This window comes from Lagenorhynchus albirostris, chromosome 2 (assembly GCF_949774975.1).
Source record: "Lagenorhynchus albirostris chromosome 2, mLagAlb1.1, whole genome shotgun sequence".
In the NCBI taxonomy this organism is placed as follows: Eukaryota; Metazoa; Chordata; class Mammalia; order Artiodactyla; family Delphinidae; genus Lagenorhynchus; species Lagenorhynchus albirostris.
In genome coordinates, this window is record NC_083096.1 from 139,883,848 (window position 1) to 139,907,264 (window position 23,417).

Genomic DNA, 23,417 nt, shown 5'->3' on the forward strand with positions numbered 1-23,417 from the left:
ATGTTCCCAATTTTCTAGGATGAACCTATTGCTTATATAACTAGAAATAAGTACATTTCTTAAGAAAAGCAAACATTAATGATGGTGCTTGCTCAAGTGAGGTAATGAGGAGAGGAGGTCTACTCCACTCAGGCCCTGGCTCTGACACAACAAACATGGCAGTCAATAACATCTACAACAGATTTGGCCTCCAGAACAGCCCAGGGGAACAATGAGCATAGCAGCTCGGGAGCCACTGCGTAAGGATGTCCAGACTGATCCCAGGTGGACCCCCACCAGCTTGTCATACCCCCAGATTATCCTACCCAGGCCCCCAGAAGTTGTGCTTGGCTTACATGCACACCCATAGGCATTTCACTCCCATGCACATCAGGGGCATTTCATCACACTCACCTCCTTCAACGCAGTCCCCGTGAGTCCTCTTTATTTAACCCCAAGACATCTTCCCTAACCTCCTGGAAGTCTGAGAGCATCACTTCTGCTTCCGACTCAAGGGCAAGTTTCTCACCTTCCTGTAATTCTCTCTGCTGGAATGTCCTGTCCTCCACTCATTCTGATCAGTTTCCCATACCTCTGGGGAGTGGGGAAAAAAAGAAAACCCCAGGGAGGCTGCAGAGGAAGCAAAAACAAGGTGGGCCCATCCTAAGTCTGGTGATCAGTGACCAAGCCGGGTGCCCGCTGCCCAAACACCCCAGGCAGCACCCTGCCCATGCTCCTGGAGCACCCCAAGCTTTCCAATGTCATGGCCAGGGCATTGCACCAGCCCATTGTGCCCCTTGTGCAGGGGCACAAGCAGCAAGAGGAAGAAGAGGTGGACAAGATGATGCAACAGAAGATAAAGAAGAACAGGAGAGACGGGAGAAGGAGATGGAAGAGAGAATGTCATGGGAAGAGACCAAGAGACAAATCTTGACATTTCAGGAGAAGCTTTTGGCCCAACAGGAAGAAAAGCACTGTTTTCCTGCAGCTCAAGAACGTTCTACATGAAGAAGAAAAACAAAGGCAAAAGGAGAAGAATGACCTGACCACTCTGACATCAGCTGTGCACCAGCAGAGCCTGACTGTCACCCAGGAACTCACACCCTCAGCAAGTGGGGGACAGCTGGAGGACACAATCACCCAGGCATCCTCATGACAGCTGACAGAGCCAAACCGATGTTTGGGCCCCAGATGTTTATGACCCAGCACTACATGGGCTCAGCTGCTGCTTCCAAAGGGAGCCCAGAGCATGGACAATTCCAAGGCAGCCCAGGTTGTGCTTATGGGACCATTCAGCCTCCACCTCAGTATGGATCCGAGCAGCTAACCTGTAGTCCTACTCAGCAGTTCAGAGCACGATGTTTAGCCTTTCGGGCAGTGCAGTACCTATCTCAGCCACAGTCACAGCCCCGCGCCATGCACGGCCACTTTCAGCCCACCCAGACAGGGTTCCCCTAGCCTGGTGATGCCCTGTCCTTGCAAAAGCAGATGGGAGATGCTAACAGCAGACTGCTTCTCTGATTCACCCTCCCCATGCCCCACACATCCCCAAGCTCCGCATCCAGCCCTGGACTCCCTGCCTCTCCCCGCAGATCCTTGTGTGGATTCAACAGCCTGAAAAGTTGGGCTTTTCAGCTACCAGCCAGCCCTGCCCTTGGCTCACCACTATCTAGCACAGTCAGGACCCAAGATTCTACCACAAGTGACCATCAGATTATATCTTCAACCCTCACCGCTTACCATGGAGGAGGGTCCCCAGCGTGTCCGAGTCCCAGGCCAATAAAGTCTACTGTCACTTGAAAATAAAAGGGGGAGCCTCACCTTCTGTAGAAAGCCTCCCCAGACACTCTAGCCCTCCTGTCTCAAAAACCATCCATGCCCCAACTGGTTCCTATGTGCACTCCCTCCCTCACCACACTGTCCTCACCACATCGCCATGGTTTCTCATCCATCTTCCAAAGCCATGCCGGGGTTCCCTGGGGGTGAGGACCTTGCTTGATTCATCCCTGGGACACCAGCACCAGGTCAGCATGCCCACTTCCTTCCACACACCTGTTACACCAGACTCTAGAAGCCGAGGTGTCTAGAGTTAGACTTATGGTTATAAGGTACGCCTATTGGTAGGGAAGGAGGTGTGGGCTGTCTGGAAAAAAAGCAAATTATTAAGAAGTAACAACGAATTACACACTGTCTGAAAAATGGCAGTTGGAAGAGATCCTCCTAAGTTTCTTCCCAAAATGTCCTCAGAGGGGTAGAAGTTTGCTCACAGCTTCCATATGCCTTAAGTCATTTAATTAACAACCCAGTCAAGTGAGGAAATAGGGACTCAGAGAAGGGAAGCAACTGACCTGACTGCATCTCATGTAAATGCAGAGCTAGGACTATCTGGCTTGAAGCCCATGCCTTACCCTCTAGACCACAGGAGGATGGAAAGTTGGCCCTGGGGGAGATCTGTGGGCTTTGATAAAGTTAGAGTCATCTTTCCTCAGGGAAAGAGGGAGAAAGAAGGCATTTCTCTGCCTAAAGTGTCTGAGTTTGTGTGTCTGCTTCTTCATGCTTTCCATCATTGCCTGTTATGGGCTGAACTGTGTCCTCCCAAAATGCATATGTTGAAGCCCTAACCCTCAATATGACTCTTTTGGGAGATAGAGCATTGAAGGAGGTAATTAAGGTTAAATAAGGCTATAAGGTTGGGGCCCTAATCCGATTAGACTGGTGTCCTCATAAGAGGAAGAGACACCAGGAGGGCGTGCGACAGAGAAAAGACCACGTGAGGACACAGCAAAAAGGCAGCCATCTGCAAGCCAAGGACAGAGTCCTCAGGAGAAACCAAAACAATTGATACCTTGAATGATACCTTGATCTTAGATTTCCAGCCTCCCAAACTGTGACAAGTAAATTTCTGTGCTTTAAACCATCCAGTCTGTGACATTCTGTTATGGCTGCCCTAGCAGACTAAGGCACGGCCCAAAGAGGAAAGAGGACACACGTTTGCATCTCTCTTTGGCCTTGATCACCCCTAAGGAGCCGGATGGCAGGAAGATCAGAATTGGGGTTGGGGGGTATGGTGGAAAACCTCTAGAAAAAGGGGCCGTACTTCTACCAGCTGGGGCATCCCTGGGAACATTCCTTTACCACAGAGGCCGGGACCATCAGTATGTGTGAGACACCTGCACGGACCACCCATCAGGCTGGAGAAACGGCTCACGGGGAGTAGGAGGGCTTTGGCTTAAGCTGGCCACAGACTCTCAGCCAGTCTGATTGAAGTAGGAGGAAAAGAATAAAACTCAAGTGACCACTAGCAGCCACACACAACAGCCCTATTGAGAAAACTGTATCCATCAGGGAAGCCAAGTTCACCACAGATGGTCCAGAAAAGAACAAAAAAGACTTTAGTAAAAGGACCGTTGAAGAGATAAGGGGCAGAGTTAAGGGAGCAGATGAGAATCCTCAGACACTGGCAACAGCAGAGAGCTGTTAGCACCACAAGGGCTAGAGGGACAGGGAGGGACAGAGACAGTGTTAGTGAAGCTATGAAAACCAGCTCCCATGCAGGACGTCAACCACAAAATACGGCCAGGAATGTGGTGCTGGGGCAGCAAAGAAATACCCCAGGCCTCTCTCTTCCTATTGCTCCACATCCTGCCAGGGCCTCCCGTGAGCCAAGCCTGTCATCAAGGGAGCCCAGGTAATGCAGTCCATAAGGGTCAACCTTATCCCAGAGCAAGACAAAGAGAATCAAAAACGGATCTGGGAATAGAACTACCATATGACCCAGCAATCCCACTACTGGGCATATACCCTGAGAAAACCATAATTCAAAAAGAGTCATGCACCAAAATGTTCATTGCAGTTCTATTTACAATAGCCCAGAGATGGAAACAACCTAAGTGTCCATCATCGGATGAATGGATAAAGAAGATGTGGCACATATATACAATGGAATATTACTCAGCTATAAAAAGAAATGAAATTGAGCTATTTGTAATGAGGTGGATAGATCTAGAGTCTGTCATACAGAGTGAAGTAAGTCAGAAAGAGAAAGACAAATACCGTATGCTAACACATATATATGGAATTTAAGAAAAAAAAATGTCATGAAGAACCTAGGGGTAAGACAGGAATAAAGACACAGACCTACTAGAGAATGGACTTGAGGATATGGGGAGCAGGAAGTGTAAGCTGTGACAAAGTGAGAGAGAGGCATGGACATATATATACTACCAAACGTAGGGTAGGTAGCTAGTGGGAAGTAGCCGCATAGCACAGGGAGATCAGCTCGGTGCTTTGTGACCACCTGGAGGGTTGGGATAGGGAGGGTGGGAGGGAGAGAGAGGCAAGAGGGAAGAGATATGGGAAAATATGTATATGTATAACTGATTCACTTTGTTATAAAGCAGAAACTAACACACCATTGTAAAGCAATTATACTCCAATAAAGATGTAAAAAAAAATGGATCTGGGAGCAAATAGAAAAGATCATAGTAATACTGATAATTTTATAGGTAGGTAGATAGATAAATAGATAGAAACCATTGTTATCCCAGGTTTTCAAATAAGGAAAGTGAGCCTGGGAAATTAGGTATTTGCTCAACCTCTTCCAAACACCATACGGTACTTCCCAGAACTCATCTAGATGGAGCAAGTCTGTTTATTGTAATGGGCAAGTAAACAACCTGGTAAACACCAGGAGGCAAGTATTACACACTATGACAGCACATGGCTGGGAACCCGAACAGTGGCTAGGGGAGGAGGAGACGTCAGACAGGCTTCTCAGAAAAGGTGACTCCTGAGCAGAGTCTTTTTTTTTTTTGGAAGATAGGCAGAATTTTGTTTTCCTTTTTTTTTTTTTAATACAATGTTTAAAGGTTTCACTCCACTGATAGTTATTACAAAATATTGGCTATTTTCCCCGTGTTGTACAATACATTCTTGAGCCTATCTTACACCCAATAGTTTGTCCCACCCTCCCCCACCCCTATAATACCCTCCCCCTTCCCCCTCCCCACTGGTAACCACTAGTTTGTCCTCCATATCAGTGAGTCTACTTCTTTTTTGTTATATTCATTAGGTTGTTGTATTTTTTAGATTCCGCAAATAAGTGATATCATATAGTATTTGTCTTTCTCAGTCTAACTTATTTCACCTAGCATAATGCCCTCCAAGTCCATCCATGTTGATGCAGATGGCAAAATTTTGTTCTTTTTTACGGCCTTTCACAAGCATCTTACCCTACAGCACCACCACCTTCTCTGAATCTCCATAGTCCCTGATTTTGAACTGTACAATGCAGTATTTAATTTTTTAAGATAGTATTATTCTTAAGGTTCTTCTGTGTAATATTTTTTCTCTCTAGTTTTCTAGTTTTCATATATTACCCCTGACAAACAGCACCCAGTAAGTCTTTAGAAGACCTTTGTTGATTGGTTGATAACTCTTGGTCGTTTAGAGTCTTTTCTCTGTGCTGAGTAAAATATGTTCTCCCGCTCAGCCCAGGGTGAATGATAGGGTCTTGCCAGAGCATTTCAAAATGCCCCCTGCAGCTCCAGGGCCCTGGAGACCAGGCTGGGGACATGACCTTGGCTGAGTCCTTCTCTATCCCCCATTCAGCACTGCCCCCTGTCTTTTCTTCACTTCCTTAGACAGGGACACAGATGGCCTGTTACCTCACCAGGCTGACACATGGTAGACACCATCAACAGGAGCCAGTATTATTTTTATTAGCAAAGCTGTACTTGCAGATCCTCAAGACATCTACCAATCTATCCCAGAGCATTTCTCGATTTTATCATTTCTAATCACCATGATGGAGGTGTGTTAAAGCTGTAGGTTCTTCCTCTGGAGATTTGCAAAAGTAGAAGAGTGTTCTCTGCTGAGGATTGATTTCTGGGTGGCCTGTCCGAAACACCAGGGCCGAGTGGCTAAAACTGTCTATCTCTCCCAGTCATTTCCACAATTTCTGAGCAAAGTCATCCTCCATCAACAATTATTTTCATAGGGCTCACACAAGCCTTCAGGTCAATTAAATGGCCTGGAGGAGAAGCTGGCTTCTTCAACCGAAGAAAGGTCCCCCACATCCAAAGTTCAAACGCCTTGCTTTAAATACTTATTACAGTCAGATGAGAAGAAACATACAGTTCTTCCCCAGAAAAGTACGGATGTTAGAAAAGAACAGACTGGAATTATAGCATGTCACTATTTACAAAATCCCCTGACAGTGGGCAGCTGGTTAATGGAGACTTATGCTTTCTGGGAAGCAAGAGTTCAAAGATAGATGACTATAAATATTGTTAATAGGCTGGAAAAAATATTTATTCATTCAATCATTCATTTGTTCATTCATACATACATAAGTATAGCAGATTCCGATAGAAATACTCTGATTTTCTATTCATAAAACAACAGACTATAGTAGTCAACATGGATTAACCTGGAAAGCTCAGTTTCTGCTTAGTCACCCACTCCAGGAAGCCATCTCCAGCCCCCTGTGTATAGATTATGCCCCTTCCCTCAAAATGCATTTGTAGTGTGATCACCTATTATCATATCTGTATCTCTAAGCTCTATGAGCTCCATTTAGTTCATTATCGTGGCCTGAGCACCTGCACATTGCCTTGCGCATAGCAGTTGCTTAATAAATATATGTCATGGTTGGTTGAAAGAGATCTGGAGTGGGTATTCATTCATGTATTCATTTATTGATTCATTTATTCAATCCCTAACAATACCTGGAAAGGATCTTTATCTGGGCACTTTACAAACAGAACAAAAATAATGAACTCAGAATGATTGGTCTTACACATAGGGATGGAAGCTAGCTCTGCCAAGGTGGATGGGCCACAGACAGACCAGTGAATAGGTAGATTCCAGTGTGGGAGGTGATCAGAAACTAAATGAATGGATAGATGTGTGGACAAAACAACTACAAAGACTTGCAACAGAATTCCAAGACCAATTTTCAGCTTCAGACAGGTGTGGCTGAGGGAATTCTCTCATCTCGTTCTGGTTTACAGTCTCTTTTTGCATTTTCGTGGGATGAAAAGGCCTCCATCAGGCCAATGTCACCTCCGTCCACTGCAATCTACCTGCCACCCATAAGTTTCTTTATGTCTGCTCTCCATCTTCTGTCTTCAGCCTCTTCCTCTCGACTCACTGTGATTTCATAAATGTGGTCAAGATTCTCTATTAAGTTTAACCACCCCCGCTTGATTCCATATTCCTAGAGAGTTACTTCCTAACTTCTTTCCTTTCCTTCACACCCAAGATTCCCGTAATAGCATCTTCACTCACTGCCTGCACTTCTTCACCTCTGAATCACTCCTCAAGTCACTGAATCTTCGTTTCTACACCCACCATTTCATAGAAACTGCCCTTCCCATATTGTTTGCTAAAACCAGTAGATACCTTTTAGTCCTTTTTCCTGACCTCTGCAGCTTTTGCCACTGTTAACCCAACCTTCCTAAAGGATTTCCCCCGGGATTCAATGATGTAATTGTCCTAGAGATTTCTCCCACCCTTTCAGATCTTGATCCTTTACGGCTGAGGCTCCTCCTCCAAGTCTCAGTTCTTCTTTCCTCAAACACTAATCCTGCTTGAACTCATTCCAATCCGTGTCTCTAAAGACCATCCATATGCTTATACCTCCAAAAATCTGTCTCTCCAACCCAGAACCTTCTCAAAGCACCAAACACATGCATGGAGCTGCCTGCTGGACATCTTCACCCAGATGTACCAGAGGCAGTTCACAGCATGTTTAAAATTGTATTTGTCATTTTCCTCCAAACTCCACTCCTCCCTTCCGTGTTCTCCACCCCCGTGAATGTCACCTCCATCCATTTAGGCCCTCAAACCAGAAACCTGGGAATCATCATCGGTTCCTTCATCTCTAACAGTCAACAAGATCTATCAATTCTACTTCCTTAAAATGTGTTTAAATCTTAAAATCCATCCAGTTCTCCCCACCTCATATCTGCTGCCTTAATCAGGCCACCATCATCTCTTGTCTGGATTAATATAGTCTTCAAACTGTTCTTATCCCCAGTTTTTTTATTTTCTACTTTGCAACCAAAGTGATCTTTCTAAAAGACAAAACAGAACATAAAAAGAATCCCTTCTCTCTCTCACCTCCAACTCACTTAAAACCTTTCATGGACTCTGCTGAAGACCTCACGGCTAGTCCAACAGCCCTCAGGATGCCATTCACAGCCCACATCTCCAGCCCCACCTCCAGGCTTCCATTACATCTCTCCATCCCAATCTGCTTGTAGACTCCAGACCTTGTCACTTCTTTTTCTGGGCCTTTGCTTATGCTGACTCCTCACCTAGACTACCTTTCTCTCTCACTTCTACACTTAGCAAATTTCAACTCATTTTTAAACCCAGCTCAGGTATCACCTTCTCAGAGAAGTCTTCCTTGCCTCCAAGACTGAATGAAGGGCTGTCTATGGGTTCTCATGATTTAAACCCATGGTGGTCTTTCCTCCATAGTTGCCAGAAACAATGAGAAATTTGAAGGGTTTAACCCCTATGTCCCTAGCCTAGTACACTGTACATCTGAGGCATTTCATAATTTTTTTGTGAACAAGTTAATGATCTATACATAGAAGAAAGGAAGGATGGATGGAAGAGGATTTAGCTGAGTAATTAAATCATCTGTAACTCAATTTCACTCCACATTGCATATCCATCATGCCCTCTAGTGACTGATGGAGTCATTGTAGGTTTAGAAGATACTGGGCCAATCAGCAAATACAGATTGAGAACTTAATGTGTGAAATGCCCAGTACTGGGCACTGAACAGGCTTATAGTTTAGTAGAGCAATAACACAGGTATCAAAGGATCACTCTTCTTGGTGTTGTGTAAAGCAAACAGCCAGGTAAAGTAGCAATGACAAGAGTTTGGGAGTAAACAATCTAAAACTCTGTCAGTACGAGCTGGACAAATTTTCTAAGCCTCTCCAGGCCTCAGATTTCTCATCTATAAACACTGAGTTCACAATACCTATATCTCAGGATTGTTGGGAGGATTGAAGGAGAAAATGTTCGTTCCAGGCATGTGCAAGATTCCTTATAGAGCTTCACAAACTTGACAGACCTCAACAAAAGCTACCTTCTTTCCTCTCCATTTGCTTGCTCACTCATGAATCTGCAGCTCCCCCCGGGACCTATTAGACCTGAATTGAATAGAGGGGAGGAAGCTCCATCTATGCCTGGGCACTGGCACATCTTTAAAACCCTTGGTTTTAAAAGGTTGGTGACTCCCGCGGGTCCATGTGGAACCCAGACCCATCTCTGCAGACACTGAGCAGGGTTGGATGTAGTTGAAGCATTCACTGCTGCCCTTCCTGTCTAACATGACCATGACCCCTGCTGCTGGTCCAGATTGCCCTCTTATGACATCTGGAGATGACCACGGAATTCTCTTCTCCCAAAAATGTCAATTGCTGCTCCTAAGCTACAGGGTACACTTGAACTCCTTAGCATGACACGCAAAGTCCTCTGAGGCCTGGGATCCTCTGCGTCTGCACCCAGCTGCACTCTGTACTGCAACCACACTGGACCCTGGTGAGCTGTGGTCCCAAAACACCTTGTTCTCCAGCTTCTCTGGGCTTTCTTCACGCTTTTCCCTCTTCCTGGAATATTCTGTCTCAGTTCGGCACCTGGCAAAGTCCTCTCTATTTTCTAAGAACCAGGCATCCACTCCTTTGAGCAGCCTCCCCAAGTCTGGGTCAGCTGCCCCTTTGGTTGAACTATGCCCTCTCTGAGGCCAGGAATGCTGAGAAAGGCAGAGTCAAAGCCAAAGGGTGTGGCTAGAGGAAGCAGAGCCAGAGCAAAGGCCCAATTAAAGTCACGTTAGAGGACATGCATATTCACCAAGAAAACACTAACCTTTAAACATTTTATATGGTACCTCCCATGAGCCAGGAGTGCCTTCATACACTGACTCATTTAATCTGCACAACCAGCAGGTGCAGCTAGTCTATTGTTACAGCCATGTTGCGTATGAGGGAAACTGAGGCCCAGGGAGGTCAAGTAACTTGCCTGAGGTCACACAAAACTAGTGATGGAGATTTTATAAGGGCAAGGTGGTTCCAGAAATAGGTGAAGACATTCTTTTGGAAGCAGAAATAACCAAAAGGAGGATGACGAGCAGAGTGAGGAATGGGGTGGGCAGGCAGCTTTATTCCCCTAGACATTCATTCAGTTAAGAAATGTTGTGCATCTGTGCCTGGCTCTGTATTAGGCTCTGGAATTACAGCGATAAACAGATGCAGTCCCTGGCCTCATGGTGCTCATAATGTGGTAGGGGAAATAGGCAAATAATCACACAAATAGATAAATGAGTATACATTATGGAAAGTGCTAGAAGGGAAATGTACACGGTACCATGAGACTGAATAGAAAGGGATATCTAATAAATTTCAGGGGTCATACGGTGACATTCGTACTGAGATGAGATAGACGGTGCCCAAATGAAGGATGGAGGGGAAAGAGCTCCAGGTAGAGGGAGAAGCACATGCAAAGTTCCTGCTGCGTGAAGGAGTCAGGACATTCAAGGAACTGGAAGAAGGCCGGGGTGGCAGTGGGATAAGAAATGAGGCTGGTGAGGCAGGCACCGGCCAGATTCTTTGGGACTTCGGGGCCGAGCATGTGGGACGAGGCATATAGTAATGGGAGGCTGGAAAGGGAAGCTGGAGGCAGGTCTTGAAAGCCATGCTTAAAGTTTGGTACTTCATCTTTGATGTACACGGTGCCTCGTGGAGTCAAGAGTCTTGTGCATGTCATTTTAGAGATGAAAAATAAAAACAACAAAACGGTACGTGTTCGGTTGGGTGGTGTGGGGAGATTTGAAATGTTCAGAAGGAGAGTGAAATGCCCAGCCAAATGGTCCCAGCCTGGAAGGAGTTAACCCCTTCCTACCCTTGAGATCTTCAACAACCTCAGCACGCCACAAAATGATCAGCTATCATTTATCAGCGTTCTGCAAGGTAGCATTTAAAACTGAGGCAGGGCAATAAATCAGGCACATATAATTTGAGCCCTGAAGTATAGTAATTCTTCTTTTAATGCAACATCTGGTACAGATAATACAGTTTGCAGGGGGAGGGAGCCAGGAATGCGATGTAGGGCCCTCATTATTGGGCAAGCAGTGCTGGAAAGCCCAATTTCCCTCCCATCCTTCCAGCAACACCATGGACTTAAAAAGGAGCTTTATTATGATTCCCTCAGCTGGCCAAAAGGGAAATCGAGTTAATTATAGACTTGTTTGCCGGTTATTAATTAAACCCCAGCTAAACATAAAAACACAGGGGAAGTGCCATTTCCCGCTCCGTGCTTCCAGCCTCTCAGAGCTGAGGAATGACGTTCCTGCCTCTGCAGTCCACTCTGTGTCCTGTTTCCTCTGTGGATTTTCTCAGGAGGGTCCCAGGTCCTTCCCCCTATGTGCAAACAAAACCTTATTTTTAGCTGAGAAGGAACACAAAATTGAAAGCTCCGAAACAGCAGGGGGACAATAGGAGGAAGCTTGCAGACACTGACTGGTCATGACACCCAGAGTTCCTGGGCTGCCACACCACCCTGCATCCTGCAGTCTTCCAGGTTCATCAGCATCCCTGGTCCTCAGTTGGGTACCCCAGCTTCTCCTGTACACTTGCTGTGGGGCAGCTCTACATAGTGACTAGAAGGACAAGCTTTGCCGCACACGACCAGAGCTCCAAACTTGCCCCCGCTCACTAGCTCCTTGACAATGGGCAAGTTCCTTCACCGCTCGGCTTCAGGTTCCCATCTCTAAAATGGAGACACTAACAGTGCCGCCTCCTAGGTGTGCTGTGAACTTTCAACACAATGAAGTTTGTCAAACACTCAGCAGGTGTGCAGCACATGTTTGCTAAGAAACACTAGTTTCCTTCCCTCACTCTTCCAGGAGGACAGTTTTCATCTCTGGATCTTCCACATAAATGTCCAACGCTAGAAGGTGCATGTGAGACCTTGACACCTCTTGAAACATTTCTAAGCCTCTATTTTCCCATCTTCAAAATGGGAGCAAGACCAGTGCCCACCGGGTAGGATCATTGGGAGCATTAGAGAATGGGAGCAACCTAGTACCTGGCTCTGATCAGGCGCTTAATACATGTTAGTGGCTAAACTATCTGCAAACAATCCCCAGAATACTTAAAGGGGAGATTCTCATGCCAGTATCTGTGGCATAAAAAGGAAGACGATCCAACAAAGGGAATCACACCAAACTAGCCTCATTTCCTACTGGAGCTGAGATGCTAAATTACCAGATCAAGAGCATTCCACAGATGTTGTACAGACATCCTAAGGGAATTTGCCAGATTCCTTGGCAAAATCCAGCTAGACGGTCAACCTAGCCTCCTCAAAATCATCCAGTGGGCATTTTCTCTGCTTGTCCGTAGAGAGATGTGGCCACCACAGCCTGATTAAGGCTAATCAGACAATTTTTTTGGATGGGAAGGGCCAAGGACAAAGCCCTCTGACTGCCAGGGATTTCCTTCAGAGCAAGGTTTCTCAATGTTTCTAGTCACATGGAGAAAATAGAAAGCATTCCAGTGAAATGTGCCAATGAGACAAAACTTGAGGGAATGGCTCATGTGACTTCCAGGCTCCAAGCACCATGCTATTTACACTCCCCTGCACTACCAGCCACACTAAGGACTGTTGAGTCAGCATCAAATCTTCCCAACCCTGCCCACTAGAACAGGTGTGGGCAGCCTGCCCAGGCATCAGCTTTGCAACCTGGGTTCACAGACCTTCATTAGCATCATACAGTTGAATTCAAACAATGCATACTTTTCAGTTTTTCATTCATTTAAAAGTACTGTTTCCATTTTCCACCCACCTCCTGGCAGCAATCCTTACACACAGATTCAAGTCCTAGTTGTGCAGCTAAGTTCCCTATAAAATAAAAGCTGGAGACGGAGTGGTAAGCAAGACCTAGGAGATCTCCACAGGAGAGACAGATGAATAACTATTTGTGTAACTGTGTGTTATTAATTATAACTTTACTAAACTGCAGGTGCCAAAAGAGTACATACAAAAGGGACCAGAGCTAATGTGTTACTGGCTCTCCTAAACACCTTCTCATGCATAGTGCACAAGTCATTATGCCCATTTTAAAGGTAAAACTGGAGCCAGACATCTCATGGGATAGATACAGCATGGAGCTGCTGTCAAAGAAAGGAGGAAAGAGGGAAAGGGAGGAGAGGGACAAATCTTTGTAAATGGTAAAGTGCTCTATATTTGAAAAGAGGACAACTGTCATTCCTGTACTCTGGGATACCAAGCTTGAGATTCCATCCAAAATTTTTTAAATAGCTTACATCAGAGTTTCCATATTTCTCTCCTTTTTCTAGCCTTCTGGGGAAGGGGATGGGGTGGGATATTTGGAGAGAGCATCTCAAGGTATATGACGAGCCTAATATTGTAGCACCCGCCAAATAAAATTCTTCATATATCAGCTGTTGTAACTTGGAAAAATTATTCAACTCCTCAAACTGTTCACGCAGTCTGCAAGAAGTGGATGATAATATCTACCCCACAGGATGACTGTCAGCGTTAAATGAAACAGCATCTATACAGCCTGACTCATACTAAGTGCTTATAAGCGAGAGCTCTCCTTCGCTTCCCTTCCCTCCCCTTCCTTTCTCTCTGGAGAGGTCTTCATTGCACAAGAAGATGAATCAGTATTCTAGAAGCCTGGCAGGCAGTTGCTGTCAGAGATGTGCCCTACCCTTGTCAATACATGGCTTTGGTCTTGGCTCTAGGAACTTAATATTTAAAAAGCAATGTAACTGGAACACTCTTCACTCCCAATTTCCCACTTGCTGTTCATGCCTTACCAATTAATTGCATAAAGGGCAGAATGGTTCTGAGGGAAAGGCAGTGTGTGTGTGTGTGTGTGTGTGTGTGTGTGTGTGTGTGTGTGTGTCTGTGTGTGTGTGTCTGTGTGTTTGTGTGTGTGTAGTGCCATGGGAAACTTCCAAGGTTTTCATTTACAGCTCTGGGAGCTTGTGAATAGTTTAATAAGAGACTTCTTTCTCCTTTTTCGCTAAGTGTTGAGCGGTGATACATTTGTACTTCTTCTTAAACAGAAAACCTTGGGGAGGGTGTTGGAGGTAGAGCTTGACTGTTGCATTCCAAAAACTTGAAGAGCCAAAGTCTACAGAATTGCTACATGTCCCAAGACCGTCACATGCAAACCTGGTTGTAGAACTTACACAAGGAGAAACTTCACTTCCCCTGAGGAGCTGGCATTCTTCTTTGTGGTGAAGAGAAAGACATGTCCCAACCCCTACACTGTGCCCAACTTTGTGCTAGGCCCTTGAAGCTCATAGGTGACCCTCTGCAGTCTAGACATAGCACGTTGAGATGGTAAGAAAATTGTAGAGCAAGAAGCAAACCCACTCCTTGGGAAGTAATGTTTATTATTAAGCAGCTACAAGGTGTTAGGCGCTTTCACAGCATTGGGCCTTCCCTTTTGTTGTGTATTCGACCCTCACCATGATACTGAGGGGTAGAAATTTCTAGAAACATGATCAGAGCCAAGGTAGTTATACCTGTATTGCATATGAGGACCCTGGAGCCCAGAGACCATAAACAGCAGAGCTAAACTTCAAACTCAGCTCTGACTCCAGAACCCTTTCTTATCTATCTTGTCATACAGCCCCTAAAAATGAATAAAATGATTACAGTAGACATAATAAATCAAAATTCACAACAAGGATGGGGAAATTTATCATTGGGCAAATAGCCCCTTATTTTTCCTAAACTATAACCTGGTAAATTAATGGTCCTGATGCCCTCAAGAAAAGGTTAGCAAATGGGCATGATCCTCCACTGAAATAGGCAGAGAAGCATGAAATTGGTTTAGAAAGACTTCCATTCAAAATTATTAAATCAAAATTTGGCTCATGAAAGGGTTATTTGAAAATTGACTTAGGTGACACAGCTCATTTCCTGATGAAGCCAGATTAATGAGACATTACTGAATCTAATTCCTCAAGAAATAAATGACTCACCTCTCTTCCTGTTGAGCCGCCTAGAGCTTTCCTTCTGCTTGGCCTTCTGCCTTTTCTGAAAACCCAAGTGCTAGGATGGAAAACTCAACTGGTAGGGAGAAGGATAAGAATCAATCCTTTCTGTTCTTTACCTCCAGGTTCTCCATTAATTAGATCCTAAACTAAGTGGCATCCAAATAGCTAAAGTAGATGCCCCTCCCACCAAGTTGCAGAGCTTACACTATGTCATCAGGGACTTACTGAGGCAGCCCAGGGTGATTAAGATGGCCAGGTAGGCGAGGTCTTGGAAAGAACAAGATTAGAGGATAGTACCAAGGAGCTCTGAGGGTGGACCTCTCAGAATGAGCACAGAACAGGAGGCTATTTTGGTCTGTGTAGATGTTCACAAAAAATATATTATCTATAGCAAAGGAATACTCAATAATCAGATGGTCAAGGTACCCTATTCTGCGGACAGGTAGCTTCTTTCCCTAGCCACCTTGATGTTTGCTCAGTGGGCTCATGAACATGGTGGTCACAGTTGCAGGAATGGAGGTGAGTAGTGCTGTAGCCAGATCAACTTTGGTCAAAGAACACATGCATGTGTCCAACCCATCAACAGCAGAGACCACTGCTGAGCCTCAGATATGGCATTATTTCCAGGGAGAGCATTCAGCCACCTGGTCTGATCATGTGGCGGGTAGTGATTTATCCTCACCAGAACAGATACCAACATGAATATATGGATTTGATCCCCCTGCCCACGGTGTTTCTGACAACACCTCTGTCTATAGGCATAAGAATGCCTTATTCTCCATATCATGGAAACCCACACAACATTGCTTCTCACCAAGGAACTCATTTTAAAGAAAAGAGGAAGACAACGGGCTCATGACCATGAGTTTTATCATGAACTTAATCACTCAGAGCAGAGAGTCTGATAGAATGGTTGAATGGCCTGTTAAAGACTCATTAATGGTGCTTGCCAAATGACAACACTTGAAGGGCTGGGGTACCATTCTGAACTTCCAGTTCATGTCTGATACCATTTTCCCACAGCTGGAACACTTGGGTGTGAGAACCAAGAAGTGGGAGGAGCTTCTTTCACCATTAACTCGAATGACCCATTCACAAAAATTTTATTCCCATTCCTACAGATTTGGGGTTCTGCTGGTTTAGAGGTCTTAGTTCCCAGGGAAGGAAAGTTTCTACCAGGGAACACAACAATGGCTCATTGAACTGGAAACCAACACTACCACCTGGCTGGTTGGTGCTCCTGCAACATGAATTAACAGGACTAGTGGTAAAGTTAATGGAAGACCATAGCAACCCAACACATCCAGATCTACTACAGGTTTAGACCTTCTAGCAACGAAGGTTAGGGTCACACAGTCAGGTAAAGATCCATGACCAAGTAAGGTACTGAATGAGGCAAAGGGAACATGAATTTAGCAGTGGAATAAGGAAGCTCTTACTACAACTATGCGCTTGTAATCCATTGCAGAAATGAGGAAGCTTGCAACTACGCAACCAGTCATCTTCAGTATCCCCAATTCCTCCCTAGCTTCTGAATAAAGTCTAGGTGATTTTGTCCAGCTGGCAAAAACTAGATGCAAGGAGCTGTGGAAGAGATTGTCTTATCTTTTCAGCTCCTCTAGTGGGAGACAACTCTGCCTTTTAAAGAGATTGATAAGACAGAGAAGGAAGAAGAGGATTAAAACGAAGAAAAATAACAAATATCTCCTACAAAAAGAAATACATTAAACACCTACCATGAACCAGGCAATGTCTGAACTGAGATTTGAAGATTTGGTTAAAGTGAATCAAGTGGCCAGAAGGGAAACTGCATAGAGAACCACATACGTAATGGTTCGGGCCATCATAAGAGTGCCAATCATTCCGTGGAACTGGGATGTAGACTAGGTAGGGAAGAAGACCACTGTCTACAGGGGAGAAGTTAAGCTACTTGGCCAACATCACAGAATTTGATGTGTGGTAGGATGGGAACTCAAATTCGGGTCACTCTGAAGACACGCCCAGTTCCACCACCACCGACATCCACCCCCCAACTCTCCACTTTGCTCTTAGCCGGTGAAGGAGTTAAATGCACAACCAGAGGGCAAAAGGACTGAACATTCTGGGCCAGGATCATCATAAGCCTAAATAAGTAGTGCTGATCAATCCAGAGTTGAATGCTAAGGTTTTTCTCTGAGATGCAGGTATGGGGCCCAAGAAGATCCCAGCATGCTCACCAGAAGGAAACTCTTGGTTCTGCAAAGGCAAGTTTGGCAAAATATTTAGTCCCACTCTAGATGCAGGCAAGCGCTTGTCACATCCCTATGCTAAGTCCAGAACCAAAATTTTAATCTCCTTTGTGGGAATAAGGAGTGGTCCCGTGTGAGAATAAAATATACTACTGACCAAAGGGAAGGGGAGGAAAAGGGATTCTAATTTGATCATTGCTAAAATAAAACCGGGGAGCAAGGCCAACAGCTGCCTCCCCAGGAAGTCCTATTACTGCGGACAATGGCTCAATTGTTCTCCCCTGCCGAAAGAAACCTTGCAGTCTCCAACCTGGGGGGGCCACTCACTGTCTTTGTCTATTTCTTTCCTTGAAACACAATTTATTGGAAATACTGCCAGATCTCCAGGGGGAAAACAAAAGGCTGGCGGTAAAATGAAACACCTAATTAACAGAGAGAACTGCTCCAATGTTGCCAGAGAACTTTCCACAAGACTCCTGGCTCCTTGAAGAAAGAAGTTAGGGGAGGGGGACACAAGGAGCACTGAGCACCTCTTATTGTGCACACCATGGTGCCAGAAGGTAGCATAGAGTAGTGGCGATGAGCATTGGCTTTGGAGTCAGACTACCTATGTTCAAATCCCACCTTTGCCGCTGACTAGGACAAATGGTATAACCTCCCTGGGCCTATGAAGTGAGGATAACTGTTGTCCTTCATAAGGTTATTGCAAAAGTCAAGTGAGTTAATTCACTGAAGTGGTCAGAAAAGCATGCCTAATAATGTTAGCTAAGTATTAGCTATTATGGTTATATGTTAGGTAAGTCCATTGTTACATCAACTCCGTTTATTCCTGCAACAACTCTGGGTGAGGGATCATTACACCCAACTCACAGGGTTGGTAGTGAAATTGAGCACGAAAAGTTAAGTTCTCTACCTACGTTGTAGAGTTAGGATTAAAATCCATCGTTGCAAAATATTAAAGCCCGAGATATTTCCAGAATATCATGCTGCCCACTTCCCCTATGAGAGGGCTTTCTCATCATTGTGTCCATTTGCAGCCTGAGAAGTTTCACCATTGGCTCCAGAGTCCCCTGCCTCTGTGCTGGTGGACAAACACCCACCATGGGGACCGTGGGGAGAGGTCCTGGGACAAGCAAACCTATGCAGACAGTGTCTGGACTGTTGGCATCAAAAGAGGAGATTAAAGAGGGGTGGAAGGGCTTCCCTGGTGGCGCAGTGGTTGAGAGTCCGCCTGCCGATGGAGGGGACCCGGGTTTGTGCCCCGGTCCGGGAAGATCCCACATGCCGCGGAGCGGCTGGGCCCGTGAGCCATGGCTGCTAAGCCTGCGCGTCTGGAGCCTGTGCTCCGCAACGGGAGAGGCCACAACAGTGAGAGGCCCACGTACCGCAAAAAAAAGAGGGGTGGAAAAGAGAAAAGCAAGAGGGAAAGAAACGGGAGAAACAATCAGTTCCATTTGCATTTATGTTTGTTTCTACGTTTGTCCAGCCTTGATTTTCAGGGATTATACAGCAGGATAAAACTATATCTCACGTGGGGCAGCAAGTTTCCAAGGAGTCTCCTTGAAGTCTCAACCTAGTGACTTTTTCAACTTTCATTTATCATTTTTCAAAACAATATAAGGCCTTGGCAACCAGTCTACTTCTTCCTCCCGCATTCCCCCCACCTGCCTTCTGCAGAAAACCCTCAAGCAAAGCACCTGACGAAACGCTTAGTGCACAGCAAGTGTTCAACATTGTGAGATGGCTCCAGGACCAGCAGGGCACTCCCGATGGGTCCCAATGGATCGAACATCCAGAAGCAGCTGCTCCCCTGGGGCTTGAGAAGAATGCATTTGTATAACCCTTTCCCTTCCTTCCTCTCCCATCCCCTAGGAAGTCTCTTCTCAGCCAAGCTGGCCAGGACTGCAGGCCTGTTGCATTTGCGTGTGTGTTTGTGTGTATATGAGTGTCTTCCTGCTGGGAAGCTGGCACGTGGAGTCCCACCCCAATCCTCCAGCCCCAAATTAAAACAAGCTGGTTGCGATTGTGAGCAAACCCAGCTCGCACCAGCTGCGCCCGGCACGCAGCTTAAGAAAGTGCTGTTTCATGTTCATATGCAAATAACTATTTCCTCTCTAGAGCGTGCCCGGACTGTGTTCCAATCTGAACGGGGAGCAGAGAGGAACAGAGGCTCTGGAAGAACATGTGGCCAGGGCTGTCGGGATGGATTATGCTGCCCTGAAGTGTTCCCTGAATTCAGAGAGTGGTCAGTGCGCCACAGGAGGTGCTGAGGGCAGAAGGAAGATGTTCCCAGAGTCTCCTGCAGCTGTTCCTTCGCCCGTCACGCTGCCAACCCCTTTGGACGAGCGCTTGTGGCCTCTGAATGGGTTCTCCTGCCTCTGGGCCCTCCCCAATCTACCCCAAACGCCTGCTACCAGAGTGATTCCATCACTTATTCACTCAAATATCAGCTATTGGACACTTAACTGTGCCAGATACTGTTGTAGGCACAGGGGATAGAGCAGGAATCACATGGGGTACGGGAGGATCTGTCCCCAGGAGGCTTATATTCTAAGGATCTTTTTCACTTGTAGTCCTCACCTCACTCCTCTGTGCTCCAAAGTCTTCAACAGCTCCCTATGGCCAACTGAATAAAAATTAAACTTCTTAACATAGACTAGGCCCTCCAGGCTCACACTCAAATGCGTGTGTCCAGTCCTAAATTTCATTGTTCATCACTCATGAATGTTGTGCTGCACCCCATAGGTCTGCAAGCCCTGTATTTGCCCATCCTTGAGACCGAAGAAAGAGCCTGGAGTCAGAGACAGAGACATCAATGGTTTAATGGATGGGGGAGCTTACCTGTCTGAAGCAAGGTCCTGGAGCGACACCCTACAGAGCGCGGTGGATGGCGGGCAGGACATGGCGGCAGTCTTCATTCGGGGATGGGGGGGGTGGGGCGGGTTACCAGTTATAGGGGAATTGATATCAGGTGGGATCATTAGTTACCAGGGAAACTACTGGTTTCTACTGGTGCCCCAGAGGGGCACGCCCTTCAGGGTGGAAATGTTCTGATCTAAAGATTAGAAGAATCACCAGCTGGGGCGGGGACAAGTATGTAGGAAGGTCAGTCAGGTGAGTAGGGTGTCGGTGAGGCAGGCACTGGTGAAGCAGAGAGAACAGCCATCCTGTGTGGCCTGACCGTACAACGAGCCTGTTGAACATTTACCCACGCTGCAAAATCCAGCTCCAGTGTCATCTCCTTGGAAACATCCAAGATTCCCCAGTAGGAATGAACCCCTCCTTCCTCTGTATTCTCACAGCAAGATCCCAGCAATTTACAGTGAGGGTAAATGGCAGAGATTATCCCAAAATCCAAATCGACCCTTCAATAGTCCAATTCTCCCCAGGAGAATGTGTGTTAAGACTAATTAATTCATACTGTGATAAACATGACTCAGGTTCTTTGATGTGGAGATTTAACTAAAATCTACTGAGGGACCAATGTGTGTCAAGGACTGTGCTACACCCTTTCATTTATTTTATTTCTTCCTGTCCTCTATTTTCTCCTACATACATATGAGGAAACCAAACTCAGAAAGGTGAGCTTATTTACCCAGGGTCACACAGCTGGTCCAACAGGCTTCTCCTGCTCATTCCCACAGCCATTTCTTCCACCTGTAACACGCACATCCTCCAGGACACAGTGGTGTACTTTGGAGCGGCTGGTGGGGGCGGGGGGGGCGGTCTGTGCAAAGTTACAGGATAAACATTGGACATCTACCAGGCATCCTTTTCACTTACTGGTAACTAAGTTAAATACTATTTGATTGCATACATTTTAAAGATGAAATGCAAGTCTTCAAATCCATTTTGCACCAGAGGAAGGGCTTTTGGGGCTGTGCTCCCAGCCTCCCAGCTGGCACCCATTCAGAACCCTGTGACGTGAGGGCTACTTGGACGGAAAAGCTTTCTTTAATACTGCATTTTCCATAAGGCAGAAACACTGACACCAATGGATGAAGGCAAGTAGAAAGTGAGGAAAAGGCAGGAGAAAGAAGAGTTTAAAAATACAGATATTCAAAGAAGTACTGAGGCCTGGGAGCATCAGTGCTGACACCATGAGCCCTCCATACATCTGAAAGAAGGACACGGTAAATATAATATTCCTGGGCTTCCCTGGTGGCGCAGTGGTTGAGAGTCCGCCTGCCGATGCAGGGGATACGCGTTCGTGCCCCGGTCCGGGAAGATCCCACATGCCGCGGAGCGGCTGGGCCCGTGAGCCGTGGCCGCTGAGCCTGCGCGTCCGGAGCCTGTGCTCCACAACGGGAGAGGCCATAACAGTGAGAGGCCCGCGTACCGCAAAAAATAAATAAATAAATAAATTATATTCTTGATAGTGGGCCATCCAAAAACAAAAAGGAGGGGCAGTTAAAGATTAATTATCTTCTGTATACTATTTTCAAAGGACAATGACATCAAATATTTGAGGAAACTTTCCATTTAAAACAGTTGAAACTATTAAAACATGGGTACTTAAAAATTATATTGTATTTTCCTAATTAACAGTGTATGTCCTTCCCCTCATAAGTTATGGGTCCTGCATGTGTCAGGTAACTGACTGATGTTGTTAGGTGAATGATGTGTTCTTTTTTTTTCTTACAAAAAACACAATGTGTCAGGTAACTGACTGATGTCGTTAGCTGAATGATGTGTTTTTTTTTTCTTACAAAAAACACAATCTTTATTGGAGTATAATTGCTTCACAATGCTATCTTAGTTTCTGTTGTACAGCAAAGTGAATCAGCTATATGCATACATATGTCCCCATATCCCCTCCCTCTTGAGCCTCCCTCCCACCCTCCCTATCCCACCCCTCTACGTCGTCGCAACGCACCAAGTTGATCTCCCTGTGCTATGCTGCTGCTTCCCACGAGCTATCTATTTTACATTTGTAGTGTATATATGTCGATGCTACTCTCACTTCGCCCCAGCTTTCCCCTCCCCTCCTATGTCCTCAAGTCCATTCTCTATGTCTATGTTTTTATTCCTGCCATGCCACTAGGTTCATCAGTACCATTTTTTTTTAGATTCCATATATATGCCTTAGTATATGGTATTTGTTTTTCCCTTTCTGACTTACTTCACTCTGTATGACAGACTCTAGGTCCATCCACCTCACTACAAATAACTGAACTTTATTTCTTTATACAGCTGAGTAATATTCCATTGTATATATGTGCCACATCTTCTTTAACCATTCATCTGTCGATGGACATTTAGGTTGCTTCCATGCCCTGGCTATTGTAAATAGTGCTGCAATGAACATTGTGGTACATGTCTCCTTTTGAGTTATGGTGTTCTCAGGGTATATGCCCAGTGGTGGGATTGCTGAGTCATATGGTAGTTCTATTTTCAGTTTTTTAAGGAACCTCCATACTGTTCTCCATAGTAGCTGTATCAATTTACATTCCCACCAACAGTGCAAGAGGGTTCCCTTTCCTCCACACCCTCTCCAGCATTTGTTGTTTATAGATTTTCTGATGATGCCCATTCTAACTGGTATGAGGTGATACCTCATTGTACTTTTGATTTACATTTTTCTAATAATTAGTGATGTTGAGCAGCTTTTCATGTGCCTCTTGGCCATCTGTATGTCTTCTTTGGTGAAATGTCTATTTAGGTCTTCCACCCATTTTTTATTTTATTTTATTTTTTTTATGTGGTGAAGAAAAAGTATATGTTACAACTGAAAAGATGACAATTCAAATCCAGATTTCAAACAAGTGGAAGCAAGGTAAGTATACTGTCTAAACTGTAAAATTGAATTAGTATTTTTAAGTACAAGTTTGCTATGAGATAATATATAAGAAGGTACTAGAACATAGAAATAAATTTGAATTTGTTTTTTTCAAGGATTAACAAATATATCTGATATTTTAAATTTTAAATATATACTTATTAAATCATTGTGTATTTCATTGTAATAGATCTTATAAGGAGGTCATATATGGAATATTAGGTTTATTACAGTTAAATCTTGATGCCATTTTTCTTAAGAAGTTAGAAACAAATATCTTATCCATTCTCAACAACACCAATAAATCAGAAAACAAATTTCTATTTTCCAGTAGATAAAGCAAGGAAACTCCCATTTCTGGAAATATGTAGTTTT

At 45.2% G+C, this 23,417-nt stretch overlaps 1 pseudogene; it reads left to right on the forward strand.

Moving 5' to 3' along the window:
- The first annotated feature begins 211 nt into the window (after positions 1 to 211).
- On the forward strand, positions 212 to 1,685 carry LOC132516464 (G protein pathway suppressor 2-like; annotated as a pseudogene).
- Positions 1,686 to 23,417: the final 21,732 nt, after the last annotated feature.